Raw genomic sequence first — 18,390 nt, 5'->3', positions numbered from 1 at the left:
TCACACCTAGACTAGCTGGTCACTTTTACCACCGAATCAATAGGCAAAAGGCAAGGATTTAAAAAGTCTTGTTTTCTTCTCAATCCTTGAGTATCCAGGAAGGATTTTTCTTTGTTTGAGGGGTAAACTAAATTTAAGAGAGATTACATACCAATTCTGAAAAACATAAGAACACCTAGACATTAGTAAATCTACTTGTGATCTACAAAGGTGCTTGAGAAAGGGTAGAGTGATGTAACAGTAAACAAAAGGATAAAAATGATAAATTTAAGACTTTGTACTTAACCCTTCAAACCTTTTTTTTTCTAGGTGCTTCTCCTTTAGTAATAATAATAAAACATAGGACTTTTGACCCAGTTCTGCTACTTGCTTTCTGAGTAAACTTAGAAAATCACTTAACCACTTTTTGCCAGCTTCCTGTGCATAGTGATAGCATCTGTACCATGTCTTTTTTCCTCCAAGTGGAACATCATTCGTCAGCCAGAGAAAGACTCAGCAAACAGTACATCAAATGGTTGCCTAATGCGCGGTACTGCATGTTGTTTTCCTTGAGCACCATTCTGCGTTCTCTTAGTTCTAACGAGCAATCATTTTCTGCTCTGGTTAAAATGGCCCTCTGGGAGTTCCCCTCGTGGCGCAGTGGTTAACGCTAGGAACCATGAAGTTGCGGGTTCGGTCCCTGCCCTTGCTCAGTGAGTTAACGATCCGGCATTGCCATGAGCCGTGGTGTAGGTCGCAGACGCGGCTCAGATCCAGTGTTGCTGTGGCTCTGGCGTAGGCCGGTGGCTACAGCTCCGATTAGACCCCTAGCCTGGGAACCTCCACATGCCGCGGGAGCGGCCCAAGAAATGGCAAAAAGACAAAAAAAAAAAAAAAAAAAAAAAAAAGGTCCTCTGATGCATTTGATTCTTATCTGAGACATACCAGATAGGGTTTGTAGTAGATAAAATGTCTTGATTTTTATAAAGCATGCTTTAGGGGTTAACAGGTACAAGATAGATGTCTTAAGAATTTTTCATATTGTAGCTTTTTTTGTAGAATTTATTAGTGGAACTGATTCAGTTCTTTGAACTTTACATCTTGTTTGTAAAAACATTTGTGAAAACATGATCTGCAACTCTCCCAGCTTGTGAACTTTCTAGGCAGGTGTGTATCTTCTCAAAACTCAGAGCTTTACTTGCTTGCAGTGCATGAGCAATATAGACTTGAAGAATGTAAGGATCCCTCACTGGAAATCAGAGCCAGCTCAGGAAGAACATTAGAAATATATGTAATTATAAAGCCCTTAGGTTGCTTATCAAACTTCGATGAGTAGCACACTTGGCTTAGTACCCATATTTGGAGACTGTATTTGATTTGAGAAGCCTCCTTGAGTATTACTAACTTTATAACCAAGAATGAAGAATCTTTAAAAACAAACAGCTTCCTAAGTATTATCAGGTTTGCCTAAACCTCCTTTTAAAATGACTGTAGACACAGTCAAATGTGTCTCCAAATTGAGTGGCTCTGACTTCCACTCTCTTTGAATACTAGCAGAGAGTTTCAACATGCATCTCTACCCACTTCTAAAAGAGGTATGTTGTTATCATAAAGAACTTGGTTTTTGCCCTGCATTCCTGCCATGGAACTTCTGCAACCCTTAGAATTACCTAAGTAATAGACATGCCTTTGTTACTCATCATTTCACTTCAGATTAAGTTCTGGTCTCCCAGAATACCAACCTCTGGTGACAGGGTTGGAATTTTGAGTCAAGCCAAACTCTTAAGAAGGAAGGGAGGTTGGAGATTGAGTTGAATTATATGGACATTAATTTAATAAGGCATGCTGATGTAATGAAATCCAGGAAAAACTTTGGATGCTGATGCTCAGTGGAGTTCCCTAACTGGTGAACACATTGACATGGTGGGAAGGTGATGATAGGCCCAGTTTCCACAAGAGGGAGACGTGGAAATTCTGAGATCAGGACCCTCCCAGACCTCACCCTATGTGGCTCATCATTTGGCTATTCCTGACTTGTATCCTTTCTACTAAGACTGTCGTCCTGAGTATAGCATCTTGCTGAGTTCTACAAGTCATTCTAATAAATTATCCAACTTGAAGATGTTGATGAAACCCCTGACTTGGTAAACAGTCAGTCAGAATTATGGTTGGCCTGAGAAACCCTGAACTTTCCCTGACATTTGCAGTCAGGGAGGTCTTATAGAGAACTGAGCCCTTACCTTGTGGGGTCTGTGCTAACTCCAGACGGCTAGTGCTGTAACTGAACTGCACTACAGCAGTGGAGGCAAAACAGAATAGGCACTCTTGGAGCAGCAAGTGAACATCAGGAATCAATGAATGGTATGGGGCCTCTCCTATATTTCTTTACCTTCTCCCTACTGCTTCAGCTGAAACTTCCAGAGATAACGCTCTTGTGGGAGATGCGGAGCTGTGATACCTGCATGGGTTTAAGGGAGGACGTGTTGCTCTCCCCACTGGTCCTCAGTTCCAAGTACCAAGGAAGATGTTCTCTTTAACAAGGTGGACTTCTCTGACTGTTCAACCTGCACTCAATTTTCATTAATAAATAGAACATACAGCTTCTGCAGTTGAGCATCTACACTCAGTTCAATGGTTTTTCATAGTTTTTCTCAAGAAGAATGTACCCATGCTCTCTTTAAACCTCTATAACTAAAGAACCCGTTCAAGTACTTTTCTCGGAAGGAAATAATTCTGCCCTGAAACTGAACTAAAATTCTTACCTTTGAGGAAGTTTAAATTGCTTTCAATATTTTGTTATTATTATTAAAGTATAGTTGATTTAAAGTGTTTCATCAAGTTTTGTTGCACAACAAAGTGACTAGATCACACACATTTCCCTGTGCTGTACAGTAGGATCCCGTTGCCCTTTCATTTCAAATATAGCAGTTTTCGTCTATCCCTTAAATTTATATGTCTATACAAACACAAATACATACATATATGTTACTAAACTATAGCCTAATAAACATTGTAAGGGGTATCAACCTAATTATTGAATATATAATTGAAAGACATTCTGGTTATATTTTATAAACATGTTATATTTTAACCAATACAACTGGGTCATGCCTAATTTGAAGGAATAGTTGCCCCTTATATACTCTGAGTTCTATGCATAAAAATCATTCTCATGCTCTGGCTAAAAAAGAATGTCACCATTTGGATTTAAGGCCATTAGTGCAGAAATAAGAGTTGGTTTTCAAATTAATCTTGCTTCACAATTATAACAGGGAAAAAAATCTCAAATTATGCTCAATTACCCTTTATTTGTAGGTAATGTTGGACAACATTTTTACCTTTTAAACTCTCATATATTTCCATTAGTTGTTTATTTAACCAAGTACAGCAACATTTCAATAACTTGCATCTAAAATTTTACTGTTCATTTGCTTGCAACTACAAACCCTGGAGGTACTACATACCTGGCCCTGATCTTTTTTCCACTCTGTTTCTGATAAATAATTCTTGCCTATCTTTGCTTCCATCTCATTTGAAGCAAGGCCAATATTTTCTTATCTGCTTTCAGATGTTTATGTACATTTGATACGCATCTGCCTGTCCCTAGCATTAAAGCATTCATATCTCTCCAGCATATTCTTTGCTTAACAATAATCTCAATAAATAACATGAATACATGCATTCTGATGTGCAGATACTAATAATAAAAAATAACTGGAGAGTTCCTTAGTTCTTATTTGGTTAGAAACCGTGACATTTCCTGTGCTCTAAGCTACATGTACCTTTAGTGGCAGTAATTTCAAAAGATGGTTTTATTCCTCAATAAGAAAATAAGAAAGAATGTTTTTTTCTGTCTGAAAGGGAGTCAGCAACAGAGTGTTGAGGATATGATGGGAAAAATCTTGCTTCCTTTCCATCCCCTTCCAAGTTTTCTCCTTCTTATGGCCAGAGGGGGAGACCAGCTTTTCATCTAAGGTGGTGGCATGGCTGAAAGTAAAGGGATACTTTTGTGATTCAGCACTGGCTTACACAATACTGCTTCTGTGACAGCACTGGGTCCCTTGAGGGAGTAGGAAGACTGCTCAGAGTCAGCTGCCAGCTCTGGCCTAGGATGCCTCACTTGTCCCTCCCTGCAAGATTAGGCTCCTATTGGGTGAGTTTCAGGTGTGCTCCCCTCGGACAGAACAAAGGAGCATGGGGTCTTGCTTCTCTGAGCCAAGGAGGGAGGCCAAAGTTGTGCCACTACCATAGGGCAAAAGCCTGGGGTCCCTTCTACCGCACAGCTTGCTTTTCTTCCCCCAACACAGGAGCCCACAGGACTAACTGTCCAGCCCTTACTGGAAATACTGATGGGGCAAACAGAGTATATAGGGACCCCTTCACGCATCTGCTTATTTATTTGTTAAACATGCTATTATGTTATCTACTGCCTTATGTACTTCCTAGCAGAGACCAGAAAAGAAAAAAAAGACATTACAAAAGAAAAGAATATTTTTATTGCATCTGTTATTTAAACAAAATCATAAAATTCTAAAAGTCCCTCAAGAAAAACATCTCTCCTCTAAGAGATGTAACTATGTTTAGAAAAAAGTCTCTTTTCATGTTCCTTTCTGAACAAACTATCTTGCTCCTTTGAATTCTATCAATTTTTGGGTCTATATCTATGAAGGCATGTGCGTGTGTGTGTATATCTGTATACACACACACATATATATATTCTTAAAAGATGCGTCTATATATATGCCATATGTATTTTTGTAATATTCTTTCTCAAATGATCATATAAGTCTATATATTCATTTAATCCTTGATTTTGAACAAATAAATATAGCTTACATACTAAATAATGATTTCCCTTTCATTCATAAGCTATGGGATAATCACTTGCTCTTCCTCTGAATCATTGTAATTGTGCCTTCTCCTTTAAAGAAACTGTCCATAATTTCATAGATGGACATGATTCATGCTTCGGAATCATGATTTTCCGTGAGACAGGAAAGAACAGGCCCTCCCTTTTTCTCTTCACCAAAATGATGAAAAGAACTGCTTTGAGTTTTGCCTTGTGTTTGTCTGTGAATTTTTGAAACTTCTCTAATCATTTTTCATAAGGGTTTTCATAACTTCAGTGAGTTTGGGGGAAAATAACAATTCTGAAAACTGTGCACATTATTAGCCTCCCTTTGAAACCCTTGCTGCAAATGTCTCGGTCCGGCTAGTGGACCATGGGAAGCTGAGAACGCCAGGAAGCTTCTTATCAGAGAAATGAGTGGTAGAATATTTCCTTGTAGTGACTGTAACAGCAGTGGTAATTCTGGGTGAAAAGGGCATAATGATAATATCTACAAAATGGTACACTGTTCTCTGAAATGCGACATGAATATTCCCAAGAATGGAAGATAACCAGCTGCAGACACTGCAAACAAAATGTTCTAATGCAAAAAACCCTGGAGCTGTTGTGTTTTTCCCCTCATTGTCAGAAAAAAGAGAAAAGTGGTTCAAATTACATTTCTTTTCCTTCTCTAACAATTGTATGAAAAAACAAGAGAGGACAACTACTGTAAATGTCCAGGTTTTTGGAGAGGGAAGATGAGGATTTGATGAATTAGCAGATAAGATTCTAAACAGTGATGATTAAATAGAAAAGTAACTGGATGTATGGGGAATATGGGATCTAGTTACCCCAGGACTATGAAAATAAGTACAGGGTGCAGACCTACAGCAATTTCCTGAGTGAGGGGAAGTAGAGAGCGAGAATAGCTGAAGCAAACAAGGGGATGCACAGGAAAGATATGAAGAGTATGTGTCTATATTGGAAAGTAACCAGGAAGACACAGAGAGTCCCTCACGGTTGACTGATTCCAAATAAGCCACTCACACATGAGGCATGGTGCTCAGGTCTGCTTGCTACATCGAGGTCAGCCATGACCAGCAGAAAACCATCAATCACTCCCACTCACAAAATGTAGTGAGAGTGATTGATTGTTCAAGACTGAATTAGCCCTGCCTGATTCATGGGAAATCTTAATGGAATCCAGGGTCCCTGAACTGGAAACTTGGGTTTTGGCCTGGAAATGGACCCCCAAACCTTGGGGCTAAGTCCAGGTGGGCCCTAGTCAATCCAACTATGCAGCACTTAGAGACCGAGTTCCGCATATTACTCGTTTTGTCTTAACAAATTTTTATATTTTCGTTCTGAAAAATGTAAGAAAATAATATAGCATTTCCTGATATTTCAGGAGCAGATTCTGTTAGTATTTTCACGAAGAACATGTTTATTCTCCTACCTCCATCTTGATAATAAGCACTCTTCATTTAAAATATCTCTTTTTAGACAACAGTTTCATGCACAGAGATATGATAAGGAGGACATTATTTTTCAATAAATACATATTCGGCTGCAATGAAGTGTCAGGTACTTTGTTAAATATTTATGCAGTCAGTTGTAGTCCCAAAATGCTGAGGACTTCTGCATTGCAAGATACATATTTTCTTGGAAATGATGAAAACCTTACTTCCTACTCTAAGACATTCATATGGCACAAGATAAAAGCCACTTCAAGAGACTCCTTTTTCCTCTTCAATTATTCCCCACCTTCCTTTATTATTATTTTTAACTCAGAGGCAAAGGAATTACTTGTTGAAATTCTAAATTGTGGGAACACAAGTTTGGGTCCTTAGACTCTTTCTTGGCTGGGAAGGGGAAATGCCTGACATTTCTTACAGAGGACAATGATGACAAGCTATATGTGGTCTGGACATGGCAATCACTTCTTTCCCCTTGAACTCTTAACCTTTGAGGTTTATAGACTGGCTTAAGCTTGAATCTGAACTCTCGCAAGACCTAGTAAGGACATTTATTTTCAGTGGAGAGCCCCCGCATTTTGGAAATTCCTCCTTTCTCCAAGTGTGACCAAATCTAAGTTTAAACCTCTGAGTAATTTGTGATGACATGTTTTAGAGTAGCCTCTGAGTTGCTTGTGGGTGGCACTATTTTTATTAGTAGTGCAGGTTCTTCTTTTACACTCATTCTATTTAGGGACAGATTTTCCTTGCTATCGACTATCAGAAAGGAGAGTACATTCTTATTAAACCAAAGTGGAGTAAAATACAGAAGCAATTACCTGAGGACAAATCTTGTCAAGAGGTTCATAAAATAAATTGATACAAAGCACAGACACTTATAGATACAGTTCAAAGCCATGGTGACTTGATGCTGAGATGCTGAATGTAGTTCCTGTGGAAGGAGGTGGGCAGAGCCATTCTCACAACACACAGGGTGCCTGCTGCTTCTGTAAGAGCTCACTGCAAAACACGGCGAATGCTATTTTCACTTTTTGCCTTTTTTGGGAGGGTAAAAGCAAAAAGTGTATTTGAATTTCTTTCTATTAGTAAAAACACGTACGAATGGAGGTCTTTTGTAGAAGTGAAGTGGCATAAAGTAAATTTTCAAAAAGGAGGATACCTGCCTGACTTTACATCCGTTTCAGTACACACTTTAAACAAAGAAATGATGAAGAAACATGTTCCAAGCAATTCATCTAATTCAGATTACAATCCCCAGAGACAGCAAGCAGAAATCAAACTCCAGACCATCTGAGACTAGCCCAAATTTAACATCTCTCTAATGAGGCCATCTAAGATTGCTCCCTGAGGAGTCAAGTCTGAGGTTGGAGTGGTGTGAAAATTTTTCCTATCAAGCACACATGCTCTGACATAGCCAAAACATATTACGAGGTCTCCTTTACTCCTAAATATAGTCAGCATTCTCTTTGCTGTTTTGCAGGAACCTTGGATTTAATAAAAATGAATTTCAGAACAAAATTACTGAGTATGTACTGATGGGACAGGTAGCTTGTTGAAGAGGAACCATGAGGCATATGTAGTGTCAGAATGTGTCTTTGGGTCTGCTTCTGTTAGAAGGGAAAGACCTGCATCCAGATGAAGTAGCCAGCTGCATGGGGTGGATAGAAGGTTCTCTGAATGTCAAGTCACTTCCACCACTGCCTAGATACTCTGCCTGAAGTTCTTGCTATTTGTCTAACTTAAAGACTCTTTAAGTATATTACACTATGGTGCTCTGGATGAAGAAAACTCACCCATTTTATTTATCCATTATTTCAATAATTTGAATTAATATTAACTAACCAAAGAGCTGAACAAGGTACTGCAGTAAAGACACCCATGTCAATTTCACATTGAAGGAATGGCAGGTAAGAAGGTTTTATAGGCTGTGTTTCTATCTCAGCTAGGAGATCATCATGGTAGTGCCTCTGCCCCAAAAGAGAGTTTTTAAAATGTTAAATGAGAGTACATGACAGAACAATTTTTCTAGAATCATGAGGTACCAGGTTTTAGAAATGGACACACTTATATATAAAAATTGGGGCAACTTCCATTTGACTGGGATCCAGTTATCCCCCTTTTATTACTTATTAGACAACTATTTGTATGCCTGAGATTGCTGATGCATATCCAACCTATGTATTTATTTACCACATTTCACCTCAATAAATCTGCCATGTTTTGGCCCCAAATCCTATTGCAAGGATGATGTTTACCACACATCTTTAAGCTATAATTCTCTTTACTGGGTTGTCAGTCAGTTACACAATCTAAGATGTGGTTGTGATATTTTATAAAGACTAGTGAGTGATAAAGCTGAAGAGGTTTCAGAAGTAGGATGCAAACTAGTAGGTTCTGGGGCTGGGAAATGGTGATTTTGAGCTATTCTCTTCCACTTCTTATTCCCAGGTTCAAAAATTTTATCCTCTAAGTAATTATATTGAAATAAATAACTATGGACTGACAACAAAGATGGAACCAAGAGAAGAGCATCTTTGAACCACTTTCATCTTAAAGACAAGAGAAACCACCCAACAGCACTTAAGATGTCCAGTGAAGTCTCAATAGAGCATTTGTAAGAAAGACTCTTTCCATTCCAAGGCAAAATAAGATTGTAAAACACCATTTTTTTTCATACTTGTGGGAACATAAGTCCACATTTGAGAGTGGCTTCAGCTTGGCAGTGAATACATCTGGGGATCATTAGCCATCAAGGTCTTGTTAGTTTAAAAGTGGAATTGGAAGCCATGAGTCCTAAAAAATATGAGTTGCACCCTTAGTAAGGAAAATGTTCCCTCTGAACTGTTTCTAAAAGGGTAGAACGAGAGACAGTTTACGTTTAGGTTATGAATACATGTCGGAGAAGGAGAACTGTGCAATAAACAACTTAAATCATCTTTTGCTGTATTAAATGCCCAAGGAGAAAGGGGAGGGGAGGCCTAGGAAGAAGAGAAAAGAATAAATAGAAAGGAGAAAAGGGGAGAAGAGGATAGTGGGAAAGGAAGGGAAGGAGGGAAGATGAGGGGAGAGGAGAGAGAAGTCAGTCTTTTGAAATTATGAGACCAGATTTCCTGTGTCCATGAGTCATCATTTAAAGGCATTTGATGACATTTAATAGAATTCTTGATTTTAACAAGGCAGATTCTGCGTGCACAGGACAGCATTGTGTCGTGAAAAGGACAAAATAGTAACTGGTTTTGTGACTCATTCACATTATAAAGAATGAATCCCTTCGTGTATTCACACCCTAGAGGCTATTTCACTTTTTTGTTAAATTAAACAAAGCCTTCATTTGTAGCCAGGCAGTGGCACCTCTTTGTGGTTACATCACCACAGATGTAATGATACTCTTAAAAGATTATGCTTTCAGTTGGTTCTATAAATGCAGTCATGGGTCGGAGTGTATACAGTATATACAAACACATATGTGATGATATTTATTATCAGCCCACATCTTATTTCCCCCATTCCTTTCCCTTTAGTTTGATGACAATGATGGATTTGAATTCCAAAATGTTAGTTTCATGATTTTTTTTTTAGTCTAAAATAAATATCTCATAAGTACTTTCCTCCTTGGGCAATGTGTTTCTCATTTGCTGTGGCACTAAGTGTATAGGTATGGCTGACCGCTAACCTGACATATGCCTGTCACCAGGGACTGCTGGTTCTTTCATCTTCTTAATGGACATTTCTCTACAGATGTCTGTGGCCTACCTGACTATAATCCTTTAAATTTTAATTCACTTTACATTTAGCCTGGTCATAAATACCATTTAGGTACCAATACTCTGCTTTATGCAATCCCTAAGGTGGTGCTTTTATTTTAATGAGGCCATTTGCAACTTAAGAGCAAAAAAATTCCATCTTTGATTGAATATATTTGTCAGTTTTATTCCCGATTGGCATTTTCATGGGAAAACTTGGATAAAACTAAAGGATGGCTGCTTACCAAGTGGGATAAAAGTTTCAGTATGTTTCTACTTTCAAAATTTACTGAATAAATGGTCTTTGAAATTCATTTTGAAAACATCAAAGTAAACCCTGGCTGTAATCAAAAGTAAAATCCGGAATTAAGTTATGTTGCAAATGAAATTTCCACTGTTTTTTTTTTTTTTATTTGAAAGGAAAAAATAAATTGAGACTCCAGTTAATAAACTACTTAAATAATGGGCTAGCATAATAACACATGGAGGTGAATGCAGAAGGATACATACAAATAGTGGCTAATTATCAATTTTGCAATTATGTTGTCCCATTTTTATTCCAATGTTATAGTCTTTTTATGAGGAACACAGTATGTTCCCTCCCCCCAACGCTAGCATTTAGGATCTGGTAGATTGCCATTGACTTTTTAATTTATTTAAAATTTGGTATGAAGTACATTTATTTAAATAGTATCTTTAAAAACTGTATGCACAGTTTTTTAATCATGGGGTCAAATTCTCCACCCTAGTGCACACACTTTGCTGTACACTTTTATAGAGTTTCTCTGTATTCATAGAAATTAATTTCTAGGCATATGTGATTAGAAATATTAAATTAGGTTTTTGCTCTGTATAAGTCAGTGGTGATTTCATATAGTTTTATTTGAGGGGAGGAGCAACAGATGAAAAATTAATTAGAGAAAAAAATTTGAAATATTTTCTTGGAAAGCAAAAGAACTTTGACTACTTAAAATGCTATAGTAAGTGGATTAGTTAACATGGTAATTAAACTAATTATTGGGTTATTTTTACAAATTTGGTTTGTAATATTCCTCAAAAATGACAATTATGGTAGTTATTTCCTTAAGTAAGATGGATGATGTTTCACTATTTAACTCAAGAATATTTTGTACAAAAGATTTTGTATTTCCCATTTAATCTTTTCATCTAATTTTAAGATATTGTTATATTTGACAAATATGGCAACTAAGGTTCAGAGAGGTTAACTTTCTACTGTTGTACTCAAGTCATGAATTGGAATTCAAACCTATATCACTCAGAATCCCAGTATTTTCAAAAATTGTCTTCTCTATTGCCTTTTCAATGTTTCCTAAGTATAGTTTTTTGATTATTTATTTAGAGTGTTAAAGGTAAACAAGTATTTTAACATGACTAGGCCGGAATACAGTGTGGAAGTTGCAGTTATGACATACCTTTACTAATCCTTCTATCAAGGGCACTTTGTCCTTCAGAGAAAAACCTAGACCATAGAAGGCTGGGAAACTTGACTATGCATTTCAGCAAAGGCCTGTGTAATTTATTTCCATATTTTTTTATGATTTTGTTCTTAAAATTCCTTTGAGTAACTGAAACCGCAATAGAAATAATGGTATTATGAGCCTAAATAATATTTTATACCAAAATGCAAAGTTTATAAATGAACTTACTACCACTACTGAGATGGAGCAAGACCACCCCTACTCATGTCCTTTCGTCTGCAGAAAGATTTTAGTCAAAGAACAAGTTGAATCAGAGAAGTAAGAAAATGCAGAAGCAAAGGATGACAGTCACAAATATTAATAGTTTAGTCATTAAGGAAACTCAAGGACCTTTAGTTCCTTCCCAAGGACTATAGGTACTATTCTGAGCCACATCCTGTGAGCTGTCTTGCAGATACTAAAACTCCTATCAGGTGGAAGAAATTAACTACATTATGACCAGACTGTAGCCATGACATCAGCTGCCACAGTTTCAAGAACTAGCTTCTATGAAATGGAACAACCTTGGAACTGAGATGAACTGTACTTAAAATAATCAAGATGGCTTTGGTCAGACCACCACATGACCAATTTCAAGAGGACTGTCAGAGCTGACTGCTATTTCTGCATGTAGCCCCCTGCCTCTGCTTATACACCCCTGAAACACTCCTTTTAAAGGTCTTGTCCCCTGGTTGTCCTACTCCCTGGTTTACCAGCCTCCAAAATAAAGCAAACTTTCCTTTCTGCCAGACTTGCCTCTTTATTGGATTTAGATCAGGGAACAGCCCCACCCCACTTTCAGGAACAGTTTTTCTGCACCATGAGGCTGATGCTTTCTCTTGATATCTGGCTCCGCTTGGTTCCCCTCCCCACTTCCCAGAAGAGCCTCAGCCATGACAAACTCCAGGAAGGCTGCATTAAGGATGGCTCCAGAGGGTATTTGGGGGTGTGTTCCTAACAATTGTTGAAACCACTTGTTTAGGGGATCCTCCCAGTTTCTCCCCTGCTAGACACTGCCTGCCAACTTACAATTTCCCTTGGTGGAATGGAAAGATGCCTCTGGACAAACTAAAGAATAAGTCCACTGATGTTCACCTGGGCAAATTTCTCTTTTGAGCAGAATGTATCGAGCATTTTCCAGTTGGTTCTGAACATGCGTCTGATGTTGAGGACCATTTGTGTTGGGGAATTGTTTGTTTGGGACTCTGTACTGGTCACCCCCTCAGAGGATTTGTGCCAGTGCTGTCTTCTGGCGTGTGAATGTGTATGGTGTGACTGGTATTCTTGTTGCCCTTTATAAAATGAGAAATTCAGGTTTAATTCATTAGAAAGATTTTAGCTATGTAACTATGACTAAAGAAAAAGAGTTTTTTTGTTTTGTGATGTTTTGTTTTGTTTTTTTAAAACACTCCATGACAACAATGCTCTTTAGACCCCAGAGAAAATTGGGTAGATAAAACTCTTTTGGTTATTTTTGCATGTGCAGTTAGAGAAATCTGGCTTGATAAAATATTTTTTTTCAGAATTCTGACCCTGAGAGAACAAAAATATGCCTAGGAGAAAGCTTGACATTAACTCTTATCATATCCTTAAAATACAAACACAGACCCCTTTGCCTCAGATTAATTGGTAGAATTTCAAGCCAAAAAAAAAAAAGAGTGTTTGGAGGGTTTGGGTTTATTAAACACACATCTTATACCACATTACAGCTTTAAAGATTGTGCTATGAGAAAAATGTATGTTTTTAGAGGTTATGAAATAGGTTCTTAAATTTGTCAATCCCAAACCACTGGTATAATAGTTCAATTACTTGTTTCTTGGTTTTGTTAAGATTTTTAAGCATTAAAAATCATGATATATAAAAATGATTAGGGAAACATTTCAGTGTGTAAAGCAAGTAGGGTATGTGTTATCAGTGAGAGAAGATATAAAGACTGGAGATGTTTTTGCTGAGAGTTAAAAGGAGAATAATTTTGTCCTACAGTTGGTTGTTTCTGGATGGGAAAAAATGAGGAAAATTAATATAAACACAAAAGGTGTAACTGGGTTACCATGCTGTACAGTAGGAAAAAAAAATTAATTAATTTAAAAAAACAAAAGGTGATAGATGATTTGGAAAAAAGGAACTTTGAGAAAACAAGTTTATATGTTGTCAGAATTGATTAAGATTATATTGGATTTAATTAGGTAAATGAACTTTAGTAATAGTAAGTTGGTATGAGACTGGAATTTGGTTTTCTTTCTCCTTGTTAAAAAAACAAAGTTTTCCTAGAATATTGAGCTGCTTTTGATAACAGATTTGTAAGTTCCTTTATCTAGCTAACTTTGAGTTTTCCAGAGGGGCCCTGAGAAAAATACTGATAGGGAATTTAAAGAATTCAAATGGAAAGCTATTGTTTTACTTCTAATTGTACCTTTGGCCCCAATATTCAGAATGGAAAAAAAAATTGTCTAGTGAAGTTGTCACAGAATGTAACTACTCATGATGTGTATCACTGCTGGCTTTAAGTTTATTGCTAAACATACATATACAATGGTTGTGTGACAATTGGGTATAAGTGATAAAGTGTGTGAACTGTAAAGTGTTTCCCATTAACATACCTCTGGGCCTGTTCATGATATCTGATTAGTTTTTTCTGAATATGGAGAACCAGACAAAAAAGAAGCCTAGCACAGAGGGACATAAATGGACCAAGAGCAGGCAACTAAGCCACTCTGGCAATATTGGAAAAATATATTGATTATCAATGCTTTCCATGGAAAAGATTTGCAATTAAAAAGGGAAAATGATGAAAGAAATTTGAACCTATTGAAGTATGGGAAAGTCATTCTGACTTATAAATTAGTGAATTTGAAATTTAGGCCAACCAAAATAGCCTGTTATGACCTATTGAACATGCATTGTACATGCATGTTCAACCAATGGTACTTTAACCATTAAGGAAAAAACACACATACATTCAGAGAATAATACAAAGATGAATTTTGATTATTATCCTCACTGCAATATGTCTACTAATTTTCATATGTTTGCCCAGGTGCCATAACAAAGCAATCAAAGAGAGGGGTATTGTTTTCATAATACAAAATATTGATGCTAAGCTTATAACTCAAGTTTATTTCTGACTCTGTGTCCATTCTTCAAACTAGACAAAACAATGCCCCATTTCACCAGGAAGTAGCCAGAGCAGTCATCACCCCATTTCTTCAGAGTTGGGGAAAATTGAAATAGAGATGGAAACTAAAACCATGTTCTTCTGCCAAGTCTGTGATTAATCTCTCTATCCAAAATTGTATTCCCTTTCTTGTTCTGTAGCTGTCCTTCCTCAAGATTGATGAGCATCAAAGAAATGGAGGTATTGAAATGGAGTAGGACCCTGTGATCCTCCTGCCATCACCTCTGCCTGCCTTATATGTAGAAAATTTAGCCAAAGAATAAGTTTTTTAAAACTACTCAATGAATTTTATTACATTTATAGTTGTACAACAGTCATCACAACCAAATTTTATAGCATTTCCATCCTAAACCCCCAGCGCATCCCCCCACCCCCCCCAACCTGTCTCATTTGGAAAACATAAGTTTTTCAAAGTCTGTGAGTCAGTATCTGTTCTGAAAAGAAGTTCATTGTGTCCTTTTTTTTTAGATTCCACATGTTGGCATCTGACTGTCTGACTGACTTCACTTAGCATGATAATTTCTAGGTCCATGCATGTTGCTGCAAATGCCATTATTTCTTTCCTTTTAATGGCTGAGTAATATTCCATTGTGTATATGTACCACATCTCTTTATCCACTCCTTTGTTGATGGGCATTTAGGTTGTGTCCATGTCTTGGCTATTGTATAGAGTGTTGCAATGAGCATTGGAGTACATGTGTCTTTGCGAGTCATGGTTTTCTCTGGCTAGATGCCCAGGAGTGGGATTGCTGGATCAAACGGTAGTTCTATGTTTAGTTTTCTGAGGAATCTCCATACTGTTTTCCACAGTGGTTGCACCAATTTACATTCCCACCAACAGTGTAATAGGATTCCTTTTTCTCCACATTCTCTAAGCACTTATTGTTTGTAGACTTTTTGATGATGGCCATTCTGGCCAGTGTAAGGCAGTGGTTTTGATTTGCATTTCTCAGAGTGGTTTTGATTTGCATTTCTCTAATAATGAGTGATGTTGAACATCTTTTCATGTGTTTTTTAGCCATCTGTATGTCTTCTTTGGAGAACTGTCTGTTTAGAGATTCTGCCCATTTTTGATGGGGTTGTTCATTTTATTGGTATTGAGCTACAGAAGGTGTTTATAAATTTTGGAGATTAATCCCTTGTCAGTCGATTCATTTGCAAATATTTTCTCCCATTCTGTGGGTTGTCTTTTTGTTTTGTTTAGTGTTCCCTTTTCTGTGCAGAAACATTTAAGTTTAATTAAGTCCCATTTGTTTATTTTTGTTTTTATTGTCATTACTCAGGTAGATCTGAGAAGATATTGCTGTGGTTTATGTCAAAGAGTATTTGGCCTATTTTTCCTCCAATAGTTTTATAATATCTGGTCTTATATTTAGGTTTTTAATCCATTTTGAGTTTATTTTTCTGTATGGTGTTAGGAAGTGTTCTAATTTAATTGTTTTACATGTGGCTGTCCAGTTTTCCCAGCACCACTTATTGAACAGGCTGTCTTTTCTCCGTTGTATATTCTTGCCTCCTTTGTCATAGATTAGTTGACTGTAGGTGCATAGGTTTAATTTGGGCTTTCTATTCTGTTTCACTAGCCTATATTTCTGTCTTTGTGCCAGTACCAAATGGTTTTGATGACTTTAGCTTTGTAGTATAGTCTAAAGTCAGGGAGCCTGATTCCTCCAGCTCCATTTTTCTTTCTCAGGATGGCTTTGGCTATTCTGGGTCTTTTGTGCTTCCAAACAAACTTTACAATATTTTGTTAGCCAAAGAATAAGTTTAATCAGAGAAATAAGAACTTGCCAAAGCAAAGTAAAACAGTCAAATGAGACCAAATAATAATAGTTTAGTCATTAAGCAAAGTCAAGGACTTTTAGTTCCTCCTCAAGAGCTATAGATACCATTCTGAACCATAACCTGTAAGCTGTCTTACAGATTAGACCACACATAACTAATTTCAACATGTCTGTCAGAGCATTGTGCTGTTTTTGTATGTAGCCTCTTCCCTCCACCTGTGAAATCTCTTGCCCACTGGTTGTCAATGGGGGGAGTTGGCCTTTGGACAGGAGTCAGCCTCCTCTCCCCGACTCCTGGCCTCCAAAATAAAGCAAACTCTCCTTTCCACCAAGCAGCCTTGCCTTCTTAATAGTTTTAGAGAGGTGAGCAGCCAGACCACACTTTTGGTAACACTGCCTTCCCTAATATATAGCGATACAGATATTTAGATGTTCTATGAATAGAAGCCTCAGTATCTTTTTCCTTTACCAAGTAATTAAACCACTGAGGAAACTCTGCTTGCATTGAGAAATAAGTCTATCTGTCGTGGTTTATCACCCAGGATATTATTTGCAAACAGATACATGGGGAGTTTGTAAGAAAGGATAGAGAAGAAGAAAGTTTTTTATTTTATTTTATTTTATTTTATTTTATTTTATTTATTTTAGGGCTACAGATGTGGCATATAGAAGTTCCCAGGCTAGGGGTTGAATTGGAGCTACAGCTGCCAACCTATGCCACAGCCATAGCCATGCCAGATCCAAGCCATGTCTGTGACCTACACCACAGCTTGGGGCAAAATAGGATCCTTAACCCATTGAGAGAGGCCAGGGATCAAACCTGCATCCTTATGGATACTTGTTGGGTTTGTTTCTACTGAGCTACAATAGAACTTCCAAGGAGAAGTTTTATAAAATTAAATTTGAAGTCGAGCAAGCTATTCTTTAGGTTTTTGGAAATTAACCCTCAGAACACTAGTTCCTGTTCTCTGTAACCTTCTTGCCAATCTCCCATTCTCCTTCCTTCCTTTTTTTTTTTTTCTTCCTATCATTTCTGTCCTAAATTCCTTGTTCTCTCAGTTAGCAATTATCTACCTACCTCTAATGCTTAAATTAAAAAAAAAAAAAAAAGCAAGCAAAACAAACAAAAGTAAGTCCAAATCTATTTGGAGGGTTTGGTTTTTCAGTTAGTGAAAATACACCAAGCAAATGTTCTTGAATAATCCAGGAATCCTTATCTTCTTGGAGACTGAATAAACTCTTATATCAAAACTTTGGTAGAGCCAAAGCTAATACATTTACAGACTATATATTCTTGAGTACCTTTTAAAATGAGTATCATTTTTCATACATTAAAGGCAATGGTTTTGAAGTATCCTTACTTTTCTCCATAACTGATAACAATAAGCACATCAAATATTTATCTCACCTTTACTACTTGCTAGACATTGTGTTGAAATTTTTGTTCATTATTTTATTCCTCACTACTTCCCATCAGCTGGACCACATCCTCTCTAATCCAAGACATGAATGACTGCCAGCATCGCCTAATTATTCTTGTTGCTCCTTGATGGCTTTCTATCTATTCATGCAGGAGCCAGAGAAATCATTTAAACATAAGATATACTATGCCACTCCTCTTTTCAAAATCTTTCTGAGGCTTTATATTTTACATAGAATAAAATCTAACATTCTTACTCTGCTCTATAAGACCATACATATCTGACTATATCTCCTGTTATATGCTTGCTCTGTCCAGCTCACTCTAACCTGCAAACAACATTGGCCTATTCATTGACCTTTGAACAGGCCATGCAAACTGCTGTCTCAGTGCTTTGCACTTCCTGTTGCTTCTGTCTGAATAGCTTTTCCTTCAGATAGCCACGTGGCCAGCCCCATTATTTTATACAGTTACCTCAGAACACAGCCACCCCCATTTATTTATATA

General features: G+C 37.2%; 1 long non-coding RNA gene across 4 annotated transcripts in view; it reads left to right on the top strand.

Annotated features, from left to right (window-relative positions):
• LOC102164639 (uncharacterized) overlaps positions 1–18,390 on the top strand; it is a 234,560-nt gene that overhangs the window by 5,624 nt on the left and 210,546 nt on the right. The window contains exon 2 of one of the 4 annotated variants that reach the window (XR_002339177.2): positions 8,731–12,252. The exons of the other annotated variants lie outside the window; for them this stretch is intronic. This is a non-coding gene — a long non-coding RNA (uncharacterized LOC102164639). Of the gene's footprint in view, positions 1–8,730; positions 12,253–18,390 lie in introns of those variants that run through there. 4 annotated transcript variants of the gene reach the window in all.

The sequence above is a fragment of the Sus scrofa genome, chromosome 15 (genome assembly GCF_054392235.1).
Source record: "Sus scrofa isolate SSC_HxYL_T2T_F1_AM1 chromosome 15, Sscrofa_HxYL_maternal_Yorkshire_Landrace_v2.0, whole genome shotgun sequence".
Taxonomy (NCBI): domain Eukaryota; kingdom Metazoa; phylum Chordata; class Mammalia; order Artiodactyla; family Suidae; genus Sus; species Sus scrofa.
The sequence above is the reverse complement of the archived record's forward strand: the minus strand, read 5'-3'. Positions and strand labels throughout refer to the sequence as shown.